The sequence below is a fragment of the Falco rusticolus genome, chromosome 3 (assembly GCF_015220075.1).
Source record: "Falco rusticolus isolate bFalRus1 chromosome 3, bFalRus1.pri, whole genome shotgun sequence".
Taxonomy (NCBI): Eukaryota; Metazoa; Chordata; class Aves; order Falconiformes; family Falconidae; genus Falco; species Falco rusticolus.
The window spans coordinates 41048171-41067224 of NC_051189.1; positions in this window are offsets into that span (position 1 = coordinate 41048171).

Here is a 19054-nt window from a genome sequence, read left to right on the forward strand (position 1 = left end):
TAAACAATGATGTACGCATATGTGGGCATCTATTCATGTTTCCCTTGTGTTCTCCCTACCAGCTTTTGAATTCCATCCTGATTTTGGCTAGGTAGTGATCTCAGAGATTATGAAGACAGGTCACTGCCTAGGGAAGCCTGAACATGAGAAAGCTACTCTGTGTACTCACATATAGTCCACAAGTGGAAAGATGAGAAGATGCTTCAGTCAACAGTCGCAGTTGTGACATTAAAAGTTATTCATATGTAAGATCCACATTTAGAGAAAATCAATTTGTGAAGAAAAAGGTATCAGCACTTCCTTAACACCAAAACAGTAATTTGGATTTTGCCTTAGGCAAAGGAATGACTAAATCAGCTAGTCAGTCAGTGCTCCTTCTGCAAGGCACTATATTTCAGTGAGGGACTTTCAGAACAGTTGCACTGATAGAAACGTCAGAGGCCAGCCAAGAAGACAGAAACCATGGGAGAGAAGGCTCTGTAGGCATCATGAAATAACACTGCTGGTGGCTCAGTTTCTGGGCTTACCCCAGGGATGACAGAAGAAACCAGAGCAAGGCAGAAGGTGTTGAAGTACAATTCGTCCACTTGCGCCTGTGATCCCTTCTATTTTGCAAGATTATCAAGGGAAGGGTCTCATCTTACCTAGTTCACCTCTCCCCTTACAAGTCAGTTGGAGCATCTATATCCTACATCTATATCCTAAGGCTATATCCTTACAGCAGGTAAGCCTCTCCATAGGTTGTGTCATCCTATTTCAAACTGAGTGCCTGAAGTGAGGTGGATTGCCTTCCTCAACTGCTTATTTCTTTCCACTGGCTGACAAACAAGTTCACAAAACCAGCTCAGGCTGCAACCCTGTAGTGGAATGAAGCTGGGCTAATTATCATTGATAATATACAGCTGCGGGCTGGCTTCAGGGGCTGCGGGTTGGTCGATGTAGGTAAGGTGCAGCTGTGGCTGGTTCTGTTAAGTGGTTGAGAGCAGTTGTTAAGTGGTTGAGTGAGTGAAGAAGCAAGAGAAGAGAGAGTGGGCCCTGGATGAGGTAAGGTGAGGAGAAGGCAGCAGAGGGATTGTATGAAGAGTATGCTGGTATGAGATGGTAAAAGACCTTGTTGCAGCCTGTTAGTCTGGAGAGTGCTGCAACACAACCCTAACTTCTAGATCGGTTGAATTAGGTGGGCTGGATCCTCTTCAGGTTGTCTGACAAAGCCAGGGAGTGACTGTGGTGTGCAGACCCTTTTTGCAGGGACTGTAAATCTTGTAGAAAGTACTGGCAAAACTTTGATCAATTCCTGTGCCAGGAGAACCGAGTCCCTGATTACAGTCCAGCAGACAGTTAACTGCACTTTAAGTTCCTTCCTCATTAATATTTCCAGAAGTAGGAAGTGTTGCTATAATGCTGGTTTTTAGTGCTGGCTTAAATGATTCATTACATTTACAAAGACTGTTTTGTCATTGCAGTTATTGACCAGTTATGTCTACCACGCTACCACTGCCCTTTAAAAGATTGTGGAGGTTTTTATTTTTAATGAAAACAAGCTATAAAAATATCCTTTGAGAACATTTCATTTTCCTTAATGCAGTCAGCTGAAAATACCCCAGACTTTCCAAATGTGTTCATTTCTGGTTTCCCTCTCCTCCCCTTGCTGGGTCAGGCTGAGACCTTAGGCCAGTGCCTGTGCTGCGCAGAGTGGCCAGGGCTGTCTTCCTCCTGCATGACAAGGCAAGAGTCATTGCAGCAATGAAATGTCAAATGCCAGCTGAGAGAGAGATGTTTTGCTGGAAACCCTTTTCATGTGGCTCTTGCACATCTGATGTACAATGAAATGGAGACTACAGCTAGTAAAATGTACTGTGTCCCCATGTTAGTTTATTCTTTTTGTTTGTTTTTTTTTGTCTGCAAAAATGTACATACAGAATCGCTTTAAGAGTGACTTACAACTAGTTGTATGTGTATGCTCCTGCTCTCTGCTTCCCAGGTAATGGAAGGCTGGAGGCTATAATTAAGGGCACACACTACATCCTTAAAGACTGCAGGAGAGGCTCACTGATGCTTTTTTCTGTCTGACAAATGAACAAATTTCCTTTCTGCCTGTCAGCTGTGAGGCAAACCAGGACCTCCTTCCAAGAGAACAGCTCACCATCCAGCAGAGATGCACATGGTGAACCACACAAAAACCACAGAGATCCTTGTATGACTGCAAACAGGGCGCAAGACCCCACAGGTGCCCCAAGTCTGTCTAACTCCATCAGTTGCAGTAGAGATTTAGGACAAGATCTGTGGTGTCTTTGCAAGGATTGCAGAGGGATTTTCTCTGCCCGTGCAGGTTCTTCACATCACAGCTTGTACAAGCTTGTCTCTTCAGCCCTCGCTAGCATGACTTGGTAGTCCTGTGAGGCAGATGGTGTCCAGATGGATGAGCTATCCGCCTCATCTCAGCCAGCCAGAACAGCTGGGGAACTTGTGTGAGGGCAGTAACTGGTGCTGAGGGAGGTCATTAAGGGATTGCTTTCCAGAGGATGAGCTTTGACATCCAGGATTTGCACAAAGGAGCTATAGTGTCTGACCTTTAAAATACAGTTTAATTAAGGTAGACATTCAGTATATTTGTATGCACAGGTTTAGTTACCGAGACACACCACCACACAACCACGGCTGTACTACTTCTCAGCTTGGGCTGGTGGGTGTGAAACCAGCCCTTAGCTTCCACAGCAGTCTCGCATCTGGAGCTAATACGGTGCTGACTTAAATCTGCCTGTCCTTGCTGAGCCGGGACAGGCCCTTTTTGCACGTGCTGGGTGGGGTAGGGAGCTCTCGGCTCCCTCTGTGCTGGGTTGCAGGCTTGTCTGAACACTTTCTTTTGTAGTTGAAAGAACTCAGTCCTCACAGGACTGGAGTTCAATAAATGTAATGAACCAAAACTGGTTCCAAATCAGAGCACTTGGGAGCAGAATCTGACCCATCTGCTTTCCCTGCCTTTCAGGCAGCTAGTACAATGCAGTTATAAGGATGACTGCAATGCTGTGGTGATACATTTGAATAAGTATACATAGCATTACTACTAACTGCTTTATAATAAAGATACTGTGTCAGATTCCTTTCTTTTGTAGCACTGTTTGAAGAAAATGATGTCTACTTCTGCTGGTGTGGTGCTTCTCAGCCTGACTCACTCCTAGCCACAATTTCCAAAGCATCGGTGCTTGCTGTAACTGTCCCTGAGCAGAAGTAGAAATCGGAGTACAGGCTATTGTTACCAGATACGAAAGTCTTTTTAACACTGTCACTTTTGGTTTAGTAGTATTTCAGAACGTTGTATTACAGTCTAAATTACCTTTCTTGAGCATGGGATTTTCCTACAGACCATCTCAAGGTGAAGCTCGTAGTTGTTCTTGTGACATTTATCCCAAAATTTTCTGTTTTCAGTGAATCAGCTTGGTAAGAAATCAGAGGCACTCTATTGCTCTTGTGTACTTTCAGCTCTTGTATAGGTAACTTCTTTGACTACATTGGTCTACATGTGATATCTTTTTTTGTCTTACACAACATTGATATAAGAGGTACAAAGACTGAAACAGTAAAAATTTACTAGCTGTTGTAACTAAAGGTTGTACAACTTTTTTATTTTTGTAACTACAGGCTTCAGTTCCTACATCTTCCTGGTTATTCATCTTAGATCAGCTCTGTTCTAGTTTAGGACTAGAATTAATCAGGTAGGCATTGCTATTCTCATCAAAAGTCTGAAAAACAATGAACTGATTGGCATTTCACGTCATAGCAGGCTTTAACAATCATTAAAAAATAATTAACAGCAATTTGGCTTCTTTGCCTGTTGTTTTGAAGAAATCTTACAAAACTGTGCTATTGTTGATGCTAATTTTAAAGTGGATTGTTATCCAGCTGCTCTTTAATGGTAATACCTCCAAGGTTGTGTTGGGAACAGCTTGGTTCAGTTTGGATGAACTGACTGCTGAAATCACAGTGTACCCTAAGCTGCCTGTTAAATGCCACCCTCACTATGCCCAGCTCCCTGCAGCCAGTCTCTCTCCAGAAGCTTTCTCCATCTGCTTCACACCCAGTAGTGCCTGGCCCTGTGTGCGTGCAAGGCTGGGAGGAGGCGGTTGTTCTCAGGTGTCTGCCCTGGCCCTGCCCTGATCTGTCCCCAGGAGGCTGGGGACATCCACAGGGCAGCTTGCCCCAGAATAATCCGTTATAGCCATTTGCTGCAGCAGAGCGTGAGGCAGCCCCATTCCTAACTGACAGCAACAAGAATATCCAGCAAACTCCCTCACTACACCAATGTATTGGCTTATTGGAGGCAGACTTCCGCAGTCCTGAAATATCTCTTTTGCTAATACCTCCCTCAATTTCCCAGGAGTCAGGGTTATGGATACCCAAACTGATAGATGTCTGATACATATGTATTTTAATAACTGAATCATAAAATATTCAGTAACCCCCAGGACTGCAGTGCCTGGTCTCTAGCCATGACCTAGCATAATTCTCTGAGCATCTGCCTCTCGGTGTCTGAGGGCTTAATTTAGAGTCCATTGAAGTGAGCAGGAGCTTTCTGTTGACACTGGTGATGCTGGATCTGGCACAAAGGCCCAAATCCTTTGTCATCTTATTCCTATGGGTGACCCTTCAGGAGTCTGTGCTAGAAGCGTTAGTTGTGTTACTGCTGTACCATGCTGCCCCAACCCCCCAAACCTGAACAAATACCTCTCAAATCTCTTTCCTCCTCAGGTATTACTTGGGAGGGAATTTGAATGTTATTTTTCTTCTGAGGACTAGGATAGACAAGCATAGGTAGAAAGTCCTGCTATGGATCTAGATGTCATTTGATGCTGGATCTGGTTTGAGCATCCCTAGGCAGCATCACATCAGGCAGGGCAGACCCACAAGTTCTGGGGCTGTAGCAGATCTATTAACATGCCGCATTTCAGCCTGCTTTATCTGTTATAGTTAGATGACCCGGTGTTGTGTGGTTAATGAAACATGGCAGAGCACCACAAAGGGCTGCTGCAAAACCTGGAATAAACACTGGGACAAGCCTGCTCAGAGATCTGAGAAACAACTTTCAGTGGTATAAAAATGGTAGATTCCTGTATTAGTAAGAAGTTAAAAATGCAGAACAGTTGCTTTCTCATAGTGGAGGCTGATGTTATCTGATTACAGAGAAAAAGGGATAAAGTTGGGCAGATTGCAGAAGTCATCCACCAATGCATCTGTGAGCCCCTGGGTGCAGGGTTGCTGGAGACAGGCACTCACTGTATGTCTGCAGGTGTGAAACTGGAGTCTGCATGGGGAAAAGTGAAATGTGCAACTGGCAGAGCATGGACAGGAAAGAAAGGGAGGCAGACACAGGCCTTGCAAGGCATGAGATCTCGTGGCCACACCACACAAACCTTATTTCTTAGAGTTTTATCACATAGAAAAAAAAAGGGCACAGTTAATTAATCAAACTTGATCAGGCAAACGTGTCTCAGAGCTGCAGGTGGTTCAGCTCTATCTGTGTAGCTTCTGGCTTGTGGACTACTATCAGGACATGCGGATACAGAGAAAATTCCCAATTTGAAACTTGCCAGTGGTAGCTGTTAGTGTTATTTTTAGCTATGAATTCTTTTCTGCTTTGTTGCTCTGTGTCTTTAGAGTAGGTTCAGGGTAATGTAGTCACTGGCTTATTTGTATCCTCCTTTCTTATCACAGCTCAAGTGAATGTCTTCTGGAAGGCATCATCCCTGAGGATACCACTCCCTGAATCAGTCTTGTGAACTCTTGTAATGTACCTGCAGCCAAGCACAAAGAGGATTCACAGCTACTAAACATTTTCTGGCTAGCGAAGGAACAGCTTATCTCAAGTGCTGTTCTTGGAAATAAGAGCAGCTTACAGCATCAGCCCTGTTGCTTTTCTAGTAGCGTCTCTGCCACACTGATGAAATGCACTGTCCATTAAACAATGTATGACTAATACCCTTAATGGGTACGTTATAGCAAGCCTCTTTTTAACTATTTTTCCTTGGTTCTTGGAGGCGAGGCTGTGGGATTAAAAGTGCAGCAAAAGCCAAGGGCATGGGGTGACCTTCCAAAATGGTGTGGGGTAGAACTGCAAAGCAGAGCATGCTAGAGAAGTTACAGAGAGGAGAAAACTGCCTACACCTGGGCTCATCCAGGTCTTTGCATTTCTGAATGTTATCACTGTGTATTAGTACAGTTTCTGTGTTTACTCAGTATTTGGGTTACTGATAGTCGAACAGCCAGATTTATAGCTTAATTGATTTCCTCAGCCTTTGACTGTCAAGGATTGAGCTGTGTCATATTTTTGAAGTGTAATTGTGATCATTACCGGCAATCAATACAAATGCTATTTTCAATCCCCAGACAAAAAGCGAAGATTGTCACTGCTGTGAGCACAGAGTAAATTCTGGTGTGTCTCTCAGTCACTTTGTCATCCCTGGTCCCCCCTACCCTGGGCATGAGTACGCAATGGTAGCACAGTCAGACTCACTCCAATTTCTGCTACTCCTGCCCAGCCCCTGGAATCCTGTTTTGCAGGGGAGAAGCAGCCTTAGGCTACCCTGCACTGTGACTGCAGCTGTGGTGGGTGCTCAGGAGCAAAGCCTTACTACACTCTCTTGACTTCCTGCCTGTAATGTTAATCTAGCTCTCTCCTTTGGGAGGTTAAATTGACAGGCATGTTTTGCTGCATATTTTCCAAAGCAGCAACACCATTCTTGGAATCAAATGAACCGATCTCTGAAGCCAACCATTCTTTAGGTAACTTACATCTAGTCTTAGTTCCACACTCTCAGTCGCTATTTAAATGATTTCCTGCATCAGGTAGTTTTATTGCCAATGCCAATGACTTTTTTGATTTGTTTAGTTTTTATTCTGAATGAAGTGGAAAATCCTGTAGACATATGCTTATACAGGCCTTAATGTAAATTTGTAAGTGTTTGCACATGGGGCTTGTAACAGAAAGTGTTGGTCAGCCTTAGCTGGAAGGGTTAGTTGCTAATGCTGTCAATATCAGTGCGTATCGTCCAGACCAACAGGACAGGATTCAGCCCCCAGCATTGACTGTGAAGATGCTCAGCTGTGGTACTCTGTCCAGAACTTTGCATATACCATGTACATAACACTAATAAGAGGGCCTACAATTACATCCTTTCTCCCACCTAATTCCTCATACAAATGATTTTCAGTTTGGTGGAACCCCAAATCCACCTGTGTGATACAATAATTTGATTGCTTTAACTCTTTATAACTTGGCATACAGTTTTGCAGCCCAGCCCACAGACCATTGCTTTGATAAAATAAGTTTGATTTGGTCTGTTCCTAGAAGAACATCTAGCAATAAAGATGTTCTCACAGTAATGTAACAAGCATGATAGGAGCAGCAAAGCTACAGCCAAACTGGCCTATCCTAAGCTTCCTACCATCTAGCCCAGTGCATGGGGAGGGACACAGTGAAAACACTCTTTATCGGAATGCTAGAGCGTCTTGGGGACCAGTGAGGTCAGGTACCCGGTGCTGAGAGGGAAGCTTTCCTTGGTGGGCATCAGGCACCAGCCCTTCAGAGGGCAGCAAGTGGTTGGAAGGCAGCCCTGAAAGCATCCAATGTTGTGACAACCTGCTTCACAGTGATCATTAAAAGATCCTGAGTGAAGACAGCAGAGAAGGAAGCATCCAGAATATTTTTGTTAATCCAGATAACCATACAGCCACAGAATAAACAGGGTGGATGGTTTTCAATTTTTGTCCCTCCTGTTCCAGTTTTGCCACCAGCTGCACGCTCTGCATGAGACACGCAGCTGGTACAGCACTTTGCAGGGACAATCTTTGTCCGTGTTGTTGAACGAGGCTGCATTTCAGGTGAAGATTTTTTGTTTCTTTGTTTTGGTCTGATCTGGTAGTACATGCTCTAGGAAGAAAACATGAATTGTAAGAATTAATCAGCCTTGATTTGGGATGTGCAAGGAGTGGTGGTGGTGATGGACAAAGCAAAAAGCTGTCTATTATTTCTCTCTTAGTTTTCAACAGTTCAGATTTATTTGAGGGTATGGAGACCATCTGACTAAGAAAACAAGTCAAAAGTGGAATCACAATTCTTTTCTAATGCCAAAGTGTGCCAGCGGCAACATCTGTCATTTTGAACAGCTTGAGCACATGCAGAATGGGTGACTAATGTCCATAGCACAGGTTTTATTTCATTCGATTATGTCATCTGTAGTTTCAGCAGTTTCCCTAGAGGACTTCACTTCTTTATATTTAAAGGGTACTTTTGCCTACATGAACATTTATTACTTCACAGGTCTAGTCGTAGCTAAAAGGGCAAAGCATTAACAAGAAGGGCAAATGGAGACAGTAATTTCCTTTAAGTACTGAATCCCTTTTGCTGCTGTCTTTGACAGTGACCTATTAAAGAGTCATTGCATGGAGTTAGGGTGCAGCAATATGTTAGGCAGGACTCCTGAGATCCCTTTCAGCCTGTTTTCCACAATTTTACACACAGATCAGTTTCTTCTAGGCTATTTGCAAATGCACAAGATGTCCTGTTCTGGGCTATGTGCAGGAAGTGAGACACAGCTGTCAGAGGCCAGGGGTTGTCTTTTAATTTAATCTTTCTTGCTCTAATTCACTGAAGTATGTTGTTTATGTTTGCATGGATGCGGGAACAGCCTTATTTGTGTTCTGACAGCCACTGTGCTGCTTTTCTGGAGGGGCTGATTGCCTCTTGGTAGAGAGGCACCAGGGTCAGCAAATAGCTGCATTTAAATATGTAGTTATTTTACATTTCAAATAATTTACATATAAACAAGGCAGGCACAACAGGGGCAGCCAGCTAGCCTTAACTCTGCCCTGTCATAATACTACACAGTAACCACAAAATCCTGATGATTACATGGCTGGATTTTTTATAATCATTTCCTTGATTCTCAGTTTCCCAGTTTATATTGTCTGAGCTTTGGATAATTACAGTAGTCCCTTAATGTATTTTACCCTTGAATTATTGACAAGTGCTTTCAACCTTAAATCCATTTAAATGTAGAATAGATTTCTGAATTGTTCATTATACTGTCTTGTGTGTCTCTTCTATTACCCTTCAGAGACTTTACAGTATATGTATATTTACATTTATATGCAAAGGAAGTATCTGAAAAACTCCTTGACTATGGACACACGACAACATATCTGAATGGGATTGTTACCTGGTCTCCTCTTCCATTTCTTCTTTTTGCTTATTCATTTTTCCACATCTAAACTTGTGTTGCTTTTTTCTTCCTTTTTTAAATTGAAGTTTATCTTAAGAAGGAATTTTGCATATATTTAATATGACACACCAGACATGCAATAGCAACAGGTACAAAAATAAACTTAACACTATTTATTTAGAGAGAGGTTTGAAAGCAGTACAATCATTGTATTTTCCTGGCTGACAAGGGCAGGATGATTCCTCCCACCATCTCAGGCTGGATGATTTAGTTGATTTTGAGAAGAGTTCAGGTCACACTCAATTTTTCTGAACGCTGTATTAATTTTAATATGGTTTTGATCTGATTTAGAAGTACTGGAAATTATTCCATGTACTTATGTTATGGGTTTATTGGAGTTACCTCTTTAAGAGATGTCATTCATCTGTTTACATAGACCCTACATTACATAGACCCAGGATCATCAAATGAGTAAAACTTTTCATGCTCAGAAGCATACGAGTACACTTACAAAGTGGTTAATCTCTGTGTCAGCTGAGTTTTTTGCTGGGAATCTTTTGACAAAGGTCTGAGGGCCATTGTGTCTCATGTTTATGCTCCTTCATTTTTTTCCACACTGAAAATGTGAGATTATATAAACCTCTGCCAATGATGACTGATTGCACCTACTTTGGAAATGCTTTTAAGGGTACATAAGGTTTTCCAAAGTTACCTATAATGAGTGATACTTGGAAAGGAAAAGAGTATTTTCTTATATCAGCTACTGCAAATGATCACTCAGATGTTTTCCTGCTAATTCACTCTTGTCCCCTACTCCTTCCCTCCCTCTGAAAAGACCCTCAAATCATTTACATTGCTGTGCTGGTAACAGATCCATTTGGATTACTACTTCATCTGCTTCTTTCTTCTCCCTTCCTAAGCAGCGTCAGTATCTGGATTTAGGCCTGTGTTCCTTAAATGGATGAAACTCTGCACATTCAGCAACAGGCAAAAATGCATTTATAAATGGGTTAACCTCTTTGCCAGCTGGGTTTATTTTCAGGGAATCTCAGCTTTTTCCCCTCTCCTGGATTTCAATACACACAGGCCCATGTAAAGCTAGTGATATAAATCAGGCCAGCTCTGAGATTAGAGGTGTGGAAGCGAAGCAGGGAGAACATAATCAGTGCCTGCATGCTGCTACAATGCTAATGACACTGTTACAAGTAGTAACTTTAATCCCAAATGTCCTATGTGTTCTGCAAAAACGTGTCAAGCCAGCCTGCCAGGATTTAAGATAAATCCACTGAAATGAACTGTGGCCTTTGCCTGTTTGTTTGGTGGTTTTTTTTGGGGGGGGGGGGGGGGGGTGTTTTTTGGGTTTTTTTTTAAGTGGCAGATGTGAGTTTAAAAAAAACGCCAAAACCTCATTCAAATGCAGAGATTTAAAAATAGAAGCTAAAACACTTTCAACTTTCTGGCTAGATGGCAGATTGTTTGGCTATAAAAAATAAAAAACTCTCTATGTCCAGAATATATTTTAGAAAACAGAAGAAGTTTCGTTATAAAGTGAAGAACGAAAACTAGACGAAACCCATAATATTTCTGCAGTATGATCAGCATCACACAGGTTCTGGCCTTAACTGCCTGCAACTATTTTAACTCAAAATATGCAAAACTGTGAGCTGGCTAGCTGTGCAGATCTATGCTGTAATTATTAAAAACATGAATAATTAATATTTGAGGAGAGTATTCTTGGTAAAAGGTCTTTTTTTAATTCTTTCCCAAGGTGCTTGGTTATGTAAGTGCACGAATCCCAGATTGGTACTTCTAATTAAATCAGAGGTTTCCTCCAAGGTGAGCATGTTAGGTAACAGGGACAGAAAGCAGAGTGGCCAAGCACACAAATCTTTGAACGTACTTTTAACCTCTTCATCATACTTGGTCCATCTTTCCTCAAATAGATCAGCTACTAATAGTAACAGTATCTCCTACTGCTTTTTGGGACCTGTTAATGTATTTGTAGCATCAGTTTGGATCAGACTGTCAGCCAGTTTACATGGGGAGCCCACATTCTTAACACTGATGGAGGATTTGGCTTGAAAATGCCAGAGTCACAGCTACAGGACTAGGATTTAATCAAATACAGCAAACAGCCCAGCACGTGTAATGAGCTCTCGTTTTAGGCATTTGGAGCTTACTGCATACTACCAACGTTTGGGTCCTGCTAGCTCTGTCTTTCACCAAGTGCTTTTCTACTTTCACACTTGAATCGATAGTTTATTTCTGGGTTTTATTAACAGTGTTTTACTGATTTAACATAGCCATGTAGTGCAACATTTTATTGATGGTTGTTCTCATGCTTATGGAGTTCATGGCTTTGGATAATAATGAGATCTGAGAAACAACCTGATGTTTCACTGAAACAGGTAAATTAAAGAAATTATTTCTTAATGGGGAAAAAAAAACCCTCAGACAACCAGGATGCCCCTGGGAAGGAAGATTGCATGACAAGAAAACATTTAAAGAATTCACTCGTATTTAGCCACAGATTTCAGGATGGGATGCAGAGTGCACACGGCTACCTGGGTCCTGCCTACCTCAGGCTCTGGCCCTCTACCAAATGGGTACAAAATGTCTGGGGAGCGCAAGGAGGACTCTGCTGCTGGAAGGTGAGAGCTGTGCTTTTGGGTTCAGACCGTGTTGCTGGTGGGGCAGTAGCTGTGGTGGTCCCATCTGGGAGTAAGGCAGTAGGGAGCAGGGCCAGGATGCACCTCTGGGGTCAGGAGGGTTCAGGAGATGCAGGGAGATGAGTTGTGGGTCAGGTGCCTGTAGCACAGTGGCAGTGAGATGGAAAGTGAAAACCATACTGGGAAAGGAGACTGGAAAGGAGAAGGGATTGAGAAGGGCAAGAGAGGAGTAGGCAGATATTTAGAGCTGGTCCTATAACCAGGAGGTCAGTACAGGAGGAAGGAACTATTGAAAGGTGTGGGTTAGAGGACTAGGGTGACAAAAAAGGTCTTTAGATAGATATGTGTTTTTATGACAGGGATACATAGGTGTAACAGTCAAGACATTCAAAAGAGGATGGCCAGCATCCTCTACTCACTATACAGGAGGAAAGACAAAATCCAAAGAGCTGGAACAGAGCTACCTACCTCAGTCTGTAAGAGTCGGAGGTGCCACACAATGCAAATGCAGGTACACTGGAAAGTGATGACTTTCAGCTCTTCTCTCTTCACAGCTGGTAAGGATGAAGCACTCTGCCAGGGACTAGTCTGCATTGGTTCTGCGGGGCAAAAGGAGGCAACAGGGTGGTGGAGTCTCTTGTGGAGATACAAAGCCCATTTACATTACAGAACTGTGAGTTTCCTTCCAAGTATGAGGAGCAGGGCTTGTGCAAAAACAGACTGGGGAGCATACCACCAAGGTAAGCAGATCAGCATCTTCTTGCCATTTCAGTAGAAGTATCAGCAAAACTTCTGGACAAATATTTATTAATTGAAAATGCATTTGGCACACATTGTTCAGCTGAATGTAGAAAAATGATGGGGGTTGGAGAAACAAGATCAAATTAAGCTAAGATTGGCTTTCATTTAAAAAGCAACTGAAATAACCACACCTTTGATTTGGGAAGGCTGACATTTTGTTATGTTGTTTTACTAAGGAATGGACTTCTTTTTTTTTCATGAAATAGAATAACTGTACTTGAAGTTTGCCAGTTTTTTTTCCCCCAAATTCTAAGCAGATCCTGAAAGAGTAAATCAAGCTTAAGACTTTGCACAGATCTACAGAACCTATGCAAGAAAAGCATCCTTCTAGCCCCAGTAAGGAGCCATACTTAGGTTATATAACAAGACCAATTTAAGTATTTTTTAAGAGGCTAGAACACTAGTATTTTCTTCTTTGCCATGTATTTTATACCAGAATTTGCTTCTTCCATGAGAATATGACCGTTTGTAATTTTTCAGTTCAGCCCACAGAGTGAAGAGGACTGAGTTTCATCTAAGTTCACAGTAACAAAATTCTGGGTGAACTAAGAATAAATGAACATTTTTATTACAAAGTTCCCATTGACTATTGAAGAATCCAACAGTCAAATGCTTCTTCATGGCCATAAATTTGTTTGTAAAAGGCTATTGCATAGCTTCCAAAAGCCACAAAAAGTTGTTGGGAAGACTTGTTTTCCATCTTTTTTGCCAATCATCCATAGTCTGCAAGATTCTTAAAATTAAATTCAACTTCAAATACTCCTTGCTCAAAGATGTGTCCCTGAATTGCATGTGCACTGCAGAACTAAAGCCGTGCACCTGAAGACAAACCCCCTGTGTTGCTTAGGCAAAGGCAATTTCACCAGCTGATGTATGTCAGCAAATTGGGAGCTATTGTGAGCGCTTGAGCATGATGATGATGATGTGATTTCATATTTATCTTATAATTGTGCTCAGAAATCCACTTAGCTGAATTTAATGTTTTTCATATTTCCACTGAGGTTTGTACATGGGAGGTAGGGGTTGCAAAGCCTTGTGCACAAGCATGAGATTTAATCTAGGACATCACGTGTATATAGATGGAGCTTGGGTCCTGAATCAGGAGACCTGGCATGCACATCCTAAGTTCCCAGAATATGCAACGATGCTTCACTGAATAAAGACAAAACTTGTTGCATGCTTAATTGTAAATACTTTGCTGTAGTGGGACCTTACCCATCAACCTGTTCCAGTTGTCCAATTCAGGAAGTTCTCTGAAACATTGTGTTACCTGCTGCACAACATGTTTTACTCCTGTCTTTGCAATTCTCAGTAACTTTGTGTTCTTATCCGCACATCCATGGTGAGATTCAGCGCCAGATCACAGGCACTTACATTTAGGTACCTAGATGTAGGTAACAACATGGGAACTAGCTGTTAGAACTTTGTTACACTCAGTGGAAATGTAACATGCAGCTGACAGACTGCTCACTGCTGTGAGCTCTTCAAGTAGCCCGTAAACAGCAGCCTGCACAGAGTCACAGAATCATTTAGGTTGAAAAAGACCTTTGAGATCAAGTCCAACTGTTAACCCAGGACTGCCAAGTCCACCACTAAACCATGTTGCTAAGCACCACATCTACATATTTTTTTAAATAACCCCAGGGATGGTGATTCCACCACCTCCCTGGGCAGCCTGTTCCAGTGCTTGACCACCCTTTCAGTGAAGAAATTTTCCCTAATACCCAACCTAAACCTCATCTGGCATAACTTGAAGCCATTTCTTCTTGTCCTGTTGCTTGTAATCTGGGAGAAGAGACCTACCCCCACTTGCCTACCACTGCCTTTCCGGTAGTGTAGAAAGCAATAAAGTCCCCCCTGAGCCTCCTTTTCTCCAGGCTAAACACCCCCAGTTCCCCCAGCCGCCCCTCATAAGCCTTGTGCTCCAGCCCCTCCACCAGCTTCGCTGCCCGTCTCTGGACACGCTCCAGCCCCTCAATGTCCCTCCTGCAGTGAGGGGCCCAAACCTGAACACGGCATTCGAGGGGCGGCCTCACCAGTGCCCAGTGCAGGGGGACGGTCACTGCCCTGGTCCTGCTGGCCACACGGTTTCTGACACAAGCCAGGGGGCTGTTGGCCTTCCTGGCCACCTGGGCACACTGCTGGCTCACGTTCAGCCGGCTGCCGACCAGCACCCCCAGGTCCTTTTCCTCTGGGCAGCTTCCCAGCCGCTCTGCCCCAGCCTGTAGCGCTGCGTGGGGTTGGTGTGACCCAAGTGCAGGACCCGGCACTGAGCCTGGTTGAACCTCACACACTCGGCCTCGGCCCATCGGTCCAGCCTGTCCAGATCCCTCTGCAGAGCCTCCTGCCCTCAAGCAGATCAATTCTCCCACCCAGCCTGGTGTTGTCTGCAAACTGACTGAAGGTGCACTTGAACCCCTCGTCCTGATCATTGATAAAGAAATCGAACAGACCTGGCCCCAGTACTGAGCCCTGGGAACACCACTTGTGACCAGCCACCAGCTGGATGTAACTCCAGTCACCACCACTCTTCAGCCAGTTTTTAACCCAGTGTACAGTACACCCATCCAAGCCATGAGCAGCCAGCTTCTCCAGAAGAATGTTGTGGGAGATAGTGTCAAAAGCTTTACTAAAATCCAGGTAGACAACATCCACAGCCTTTCCCCCATCCACTAGGCAGGTCATCTTGCCCCAGAAGGAGATCAGGTCAGTCAGTCAGGACCTGCCTTTCATAAACCCATGCTGGCTGGGCCTGATCCCCTGGTTGTCCTGCATATGTTGCGTGATGGCACTCAGGATGATCTGCTCCATAACCTTCCCTGGCACCAAGGTCAGGCTAACAGGCCCGTAGTTTCCCAAATCCTCCTTCCTGCACTTGCTGTAGATAGGCATCACACTGGCTAACCTCCAGTCAAGTGGGACCTCCACAGTTTGCCAGGACTGCTGATAAATGATGGAAAGTGGCTTGGCAAGCTCCTCCACCAGCTCCCTCAGTTCCTTTGGGTGAATCCCATCCAGCCCCACAGACCTGTGTGTGTCTAAGTGGTGTAGCAGGTCACTAACCATTTCCTCCTAGACCATGGGGACTTCATTCTGCTTCTCGTCCCTGTCTTCCAGCTCAGGGGACTGAGAACCAAAAGGAAGGCTGAGACAAAGAAGGCTTTAAGTACTTCAGCCTTTTCCTCAGCCTTTGTGGCAATGTTCCTCACCGCATCCAATAAAAGATGCAGATTACCCTTGGCCCCAGGAGGAGGAGGAGAAGCTCCAGACTCTATTGAGTTTGCCTAATGGAGGAATCTAATGCCCTTTGGTGTCCTGCCTGATCTCCTGCTGAAGTTTGGAAAAGCATGCGTCTCCTCTGTAATTTGTGCCATATCTGCCTCTTTGTGCAGTGCTCCCAGGTGTCCTTCATGGCACTTGACATCTATAATTGGCAAATGAGTCAAGCATTTTATCATCAGTGACTACAGCAGGAACTACTACACTTAGATTATGTAGATACCTACATTTAGACACCAAAAATGTCTTACAGGATGGAAAGTATCAACATGTTTTAAGGTATTTTCATGTTATCTATGCAAAATCTATTTCAAAATATTTATATTCTTTAATACTAGAAGCAACAACAGAGTCTTGCCTGAGTTTTAACACAGCTGATTAAAAATCTGTGCTTCCTTACCACTGACTGAATTGGCAGCAGAGCACCAACCGTATGGTCTTCTTTTAGGGAAGAGTAAGGGCTCTGTATAGCTAAGAGGTATCTGAAATTCTTGTCTGCAGTGCTTTGAAGCTCTCCCTATAAATTCTTGATTGAAACTCTTGACTGCAGAGATTTTATTTTGCAGGCAAGACAGGAAAAATGACTGTAGAAAATCTTAAAAAAAAAGAAAAAGATTAAGAGCTTACTAATGCACTTGCTGTATCCAATGGAATACTTTATTTCATCATGATGCCTCTTTGATGATCTGACACAACCTCTGCTTGTGTAATGTAGTTTTGTTCTGAAAGCTAGATTCAAGTTAGCTTGTTTAGTTGAACAAGATGAGGAGAATACAGAGCTGTGCTGTGAGTCTGATAGGAACGACTCATCCTTCTGTGGTCAGCACATTCTGTCTTGTGATGCAGAGACCATGCACTATAGGACCTGGACATCCTCCTGCACACCTACTAGGTGACCTCTAGCATAGCAATGGGACAGACCTTTTTGGAAGACTGGATGAGGAAGGGGACAGGGATGGATAGGAGGAATGGAGAATGTAAGTGAGCAAGGCTGACACTAATAATTGTACTTTTTTATAATTTCATTTAGGATTTCTGATTATTTTCTTTAGGATTTCTGATCTATATTAGGAAAATATATAAGGTATGCAAATTTTGTTTTTTCTTCCCTACTAACTAAAAACCTAAGGACTTTAAAATCTCATATATGAAAAATGTATCAACCAAGAACCAACACTGAAGGGTATGGATATAGACATAACATGTTTAGATAATAAGTAATCAAACAAATCAAATAATAATAAAAAAAGGTAATCAAAAGTCTTAAGTCCTCTAGTTTTGTATAAAATCATGATGACACTAAGCAAAACTGTTGAGCTACTTTGTTGTACAGATGTTCTAAGTATTTTCACATTACAGTAACTAGCTTTTCACTATATTTATATAAAGAGCAAAAGATATCTAGAGGACTACCACCAACTTCCCTCTGTATTTGTTGAATATGGAGCCTAGTCCATCAACGCAAGGTGGATGGCCACATATTAGACAACTATAGTTAAGTGAGTTGGATCCCATTCATTGCTTTAAAAATCCCTTGGACTGATAAGGGAGAAATTAACAGACTTTCCACAACATGAAACTATCATTTATCAGCTATAAAATGGCAGTTTTCCTCTATGTACTTACATTTGCTGCATCTTCTACAGTTGCAAAAAGAGTAACTAGCAAATGAGAAAAATACCTGAGACTAATGTCCTGTGAATGATGTGAGCTTCAGCTGATTGACAGTCTACTAACAGATATGTTTCAAAAGAAAGAAAGAAAGAAAGAAAGAAAGAAAGAAAGAAAGAAAGAAAGAAGAAGGCAGACAAATTTAAGTAATGACCTGGTTCAACACTTGATTATATTCTATATTCTGCTTAAAAGTGGGCTATAAAGGTGTCCATTTAATAAGAGAACAGAATTCCTCGCTAGGCGGTATCTGCTCCAATCTTATCTAAATCAGTGAAGCTACATCACTGTAACCTCATTTTGGTGACAAAAGACAGTTTATGCCAGTAATATTGCAAAGATGATTATACTGAAACTGGCAACTTAACATGAACAGTGCTGAAGGCCTTAATATGGAAATCTTCTGTCTTTCAGCATCCACAGTTTTAATTTTGCATTTTGAGGTTTTAATATTCATTAAACTATTCCTTGCCTTATTCTGAGTCATTCTTCAATCTCCTTCCAGCATTCTGTTTCTGATTAATAATTATTAAGTAGTAACAGCAATCATGGGAAAATTACTATTTTGCCCTGGTAAATTTAGCAGTTCTAATAACTGTTAATATTTCCACAGTTTCATGTGAACTACAGAACACAAGCTGAAGCAATACTAACCTTTTAAAATTCCTAAAGAATATTGTGTTTCTTTTGCATTTTCATTATGACTGTGAGCTACTATGTTTTCTCAATAGTTTATTTTAATAAAGCTGATATTTCCTTATGTGTGGTGAACAATAAAGCTGATCTTTCTACTGCAGACACAACCTATGCTGTAGAAATAATTAAAGCTGTAATTGTCCAATATGCCAAAAAGAAGGGTAAACTGGATAATCCAAACATCTGCTTTTGTTCACAAATACAATGTAGAGATCCATAAACCCATCCAGGGTAAATGCAGACCACTTAGTATTTAAATTCGAGTTAACTACCTACAAAAAAGGATGTCTATTTTTTTATTAGAATGGTTGGGTTTCAAGGTTTTTAACAATGAGGCTCAGTACATATTTCAGGTGAAACCATGGAAACAGCAGGAGCCATTTTACTCAAAATAGAAATACCACAAATGACCTTGACATTTAAAAGCTGATGCTGCACATTTTCATTTAGATTGTGAACAATGGGCATATTATCACGTGCTCTGCTTCAAAATTGTTCTTGGTCTTCCAAGAAGGAGTATTTGAAAGCTGGGGACCTCTCTCATCTTCCCTTTTTATGGCTGAAAAGTAGGAAAGTAGGAAACATGCAAGAAGACATGACAAATTGTAAATGATGGCAGAGGAGCTTGAGAGAGTGGCAGTCAGAGGAATTCATTTGCACCTGAAGACTAGTTTGAATTCTGTCTGAAGACCCAACATGCAAAACTTCTTCCCTCAGGTATCT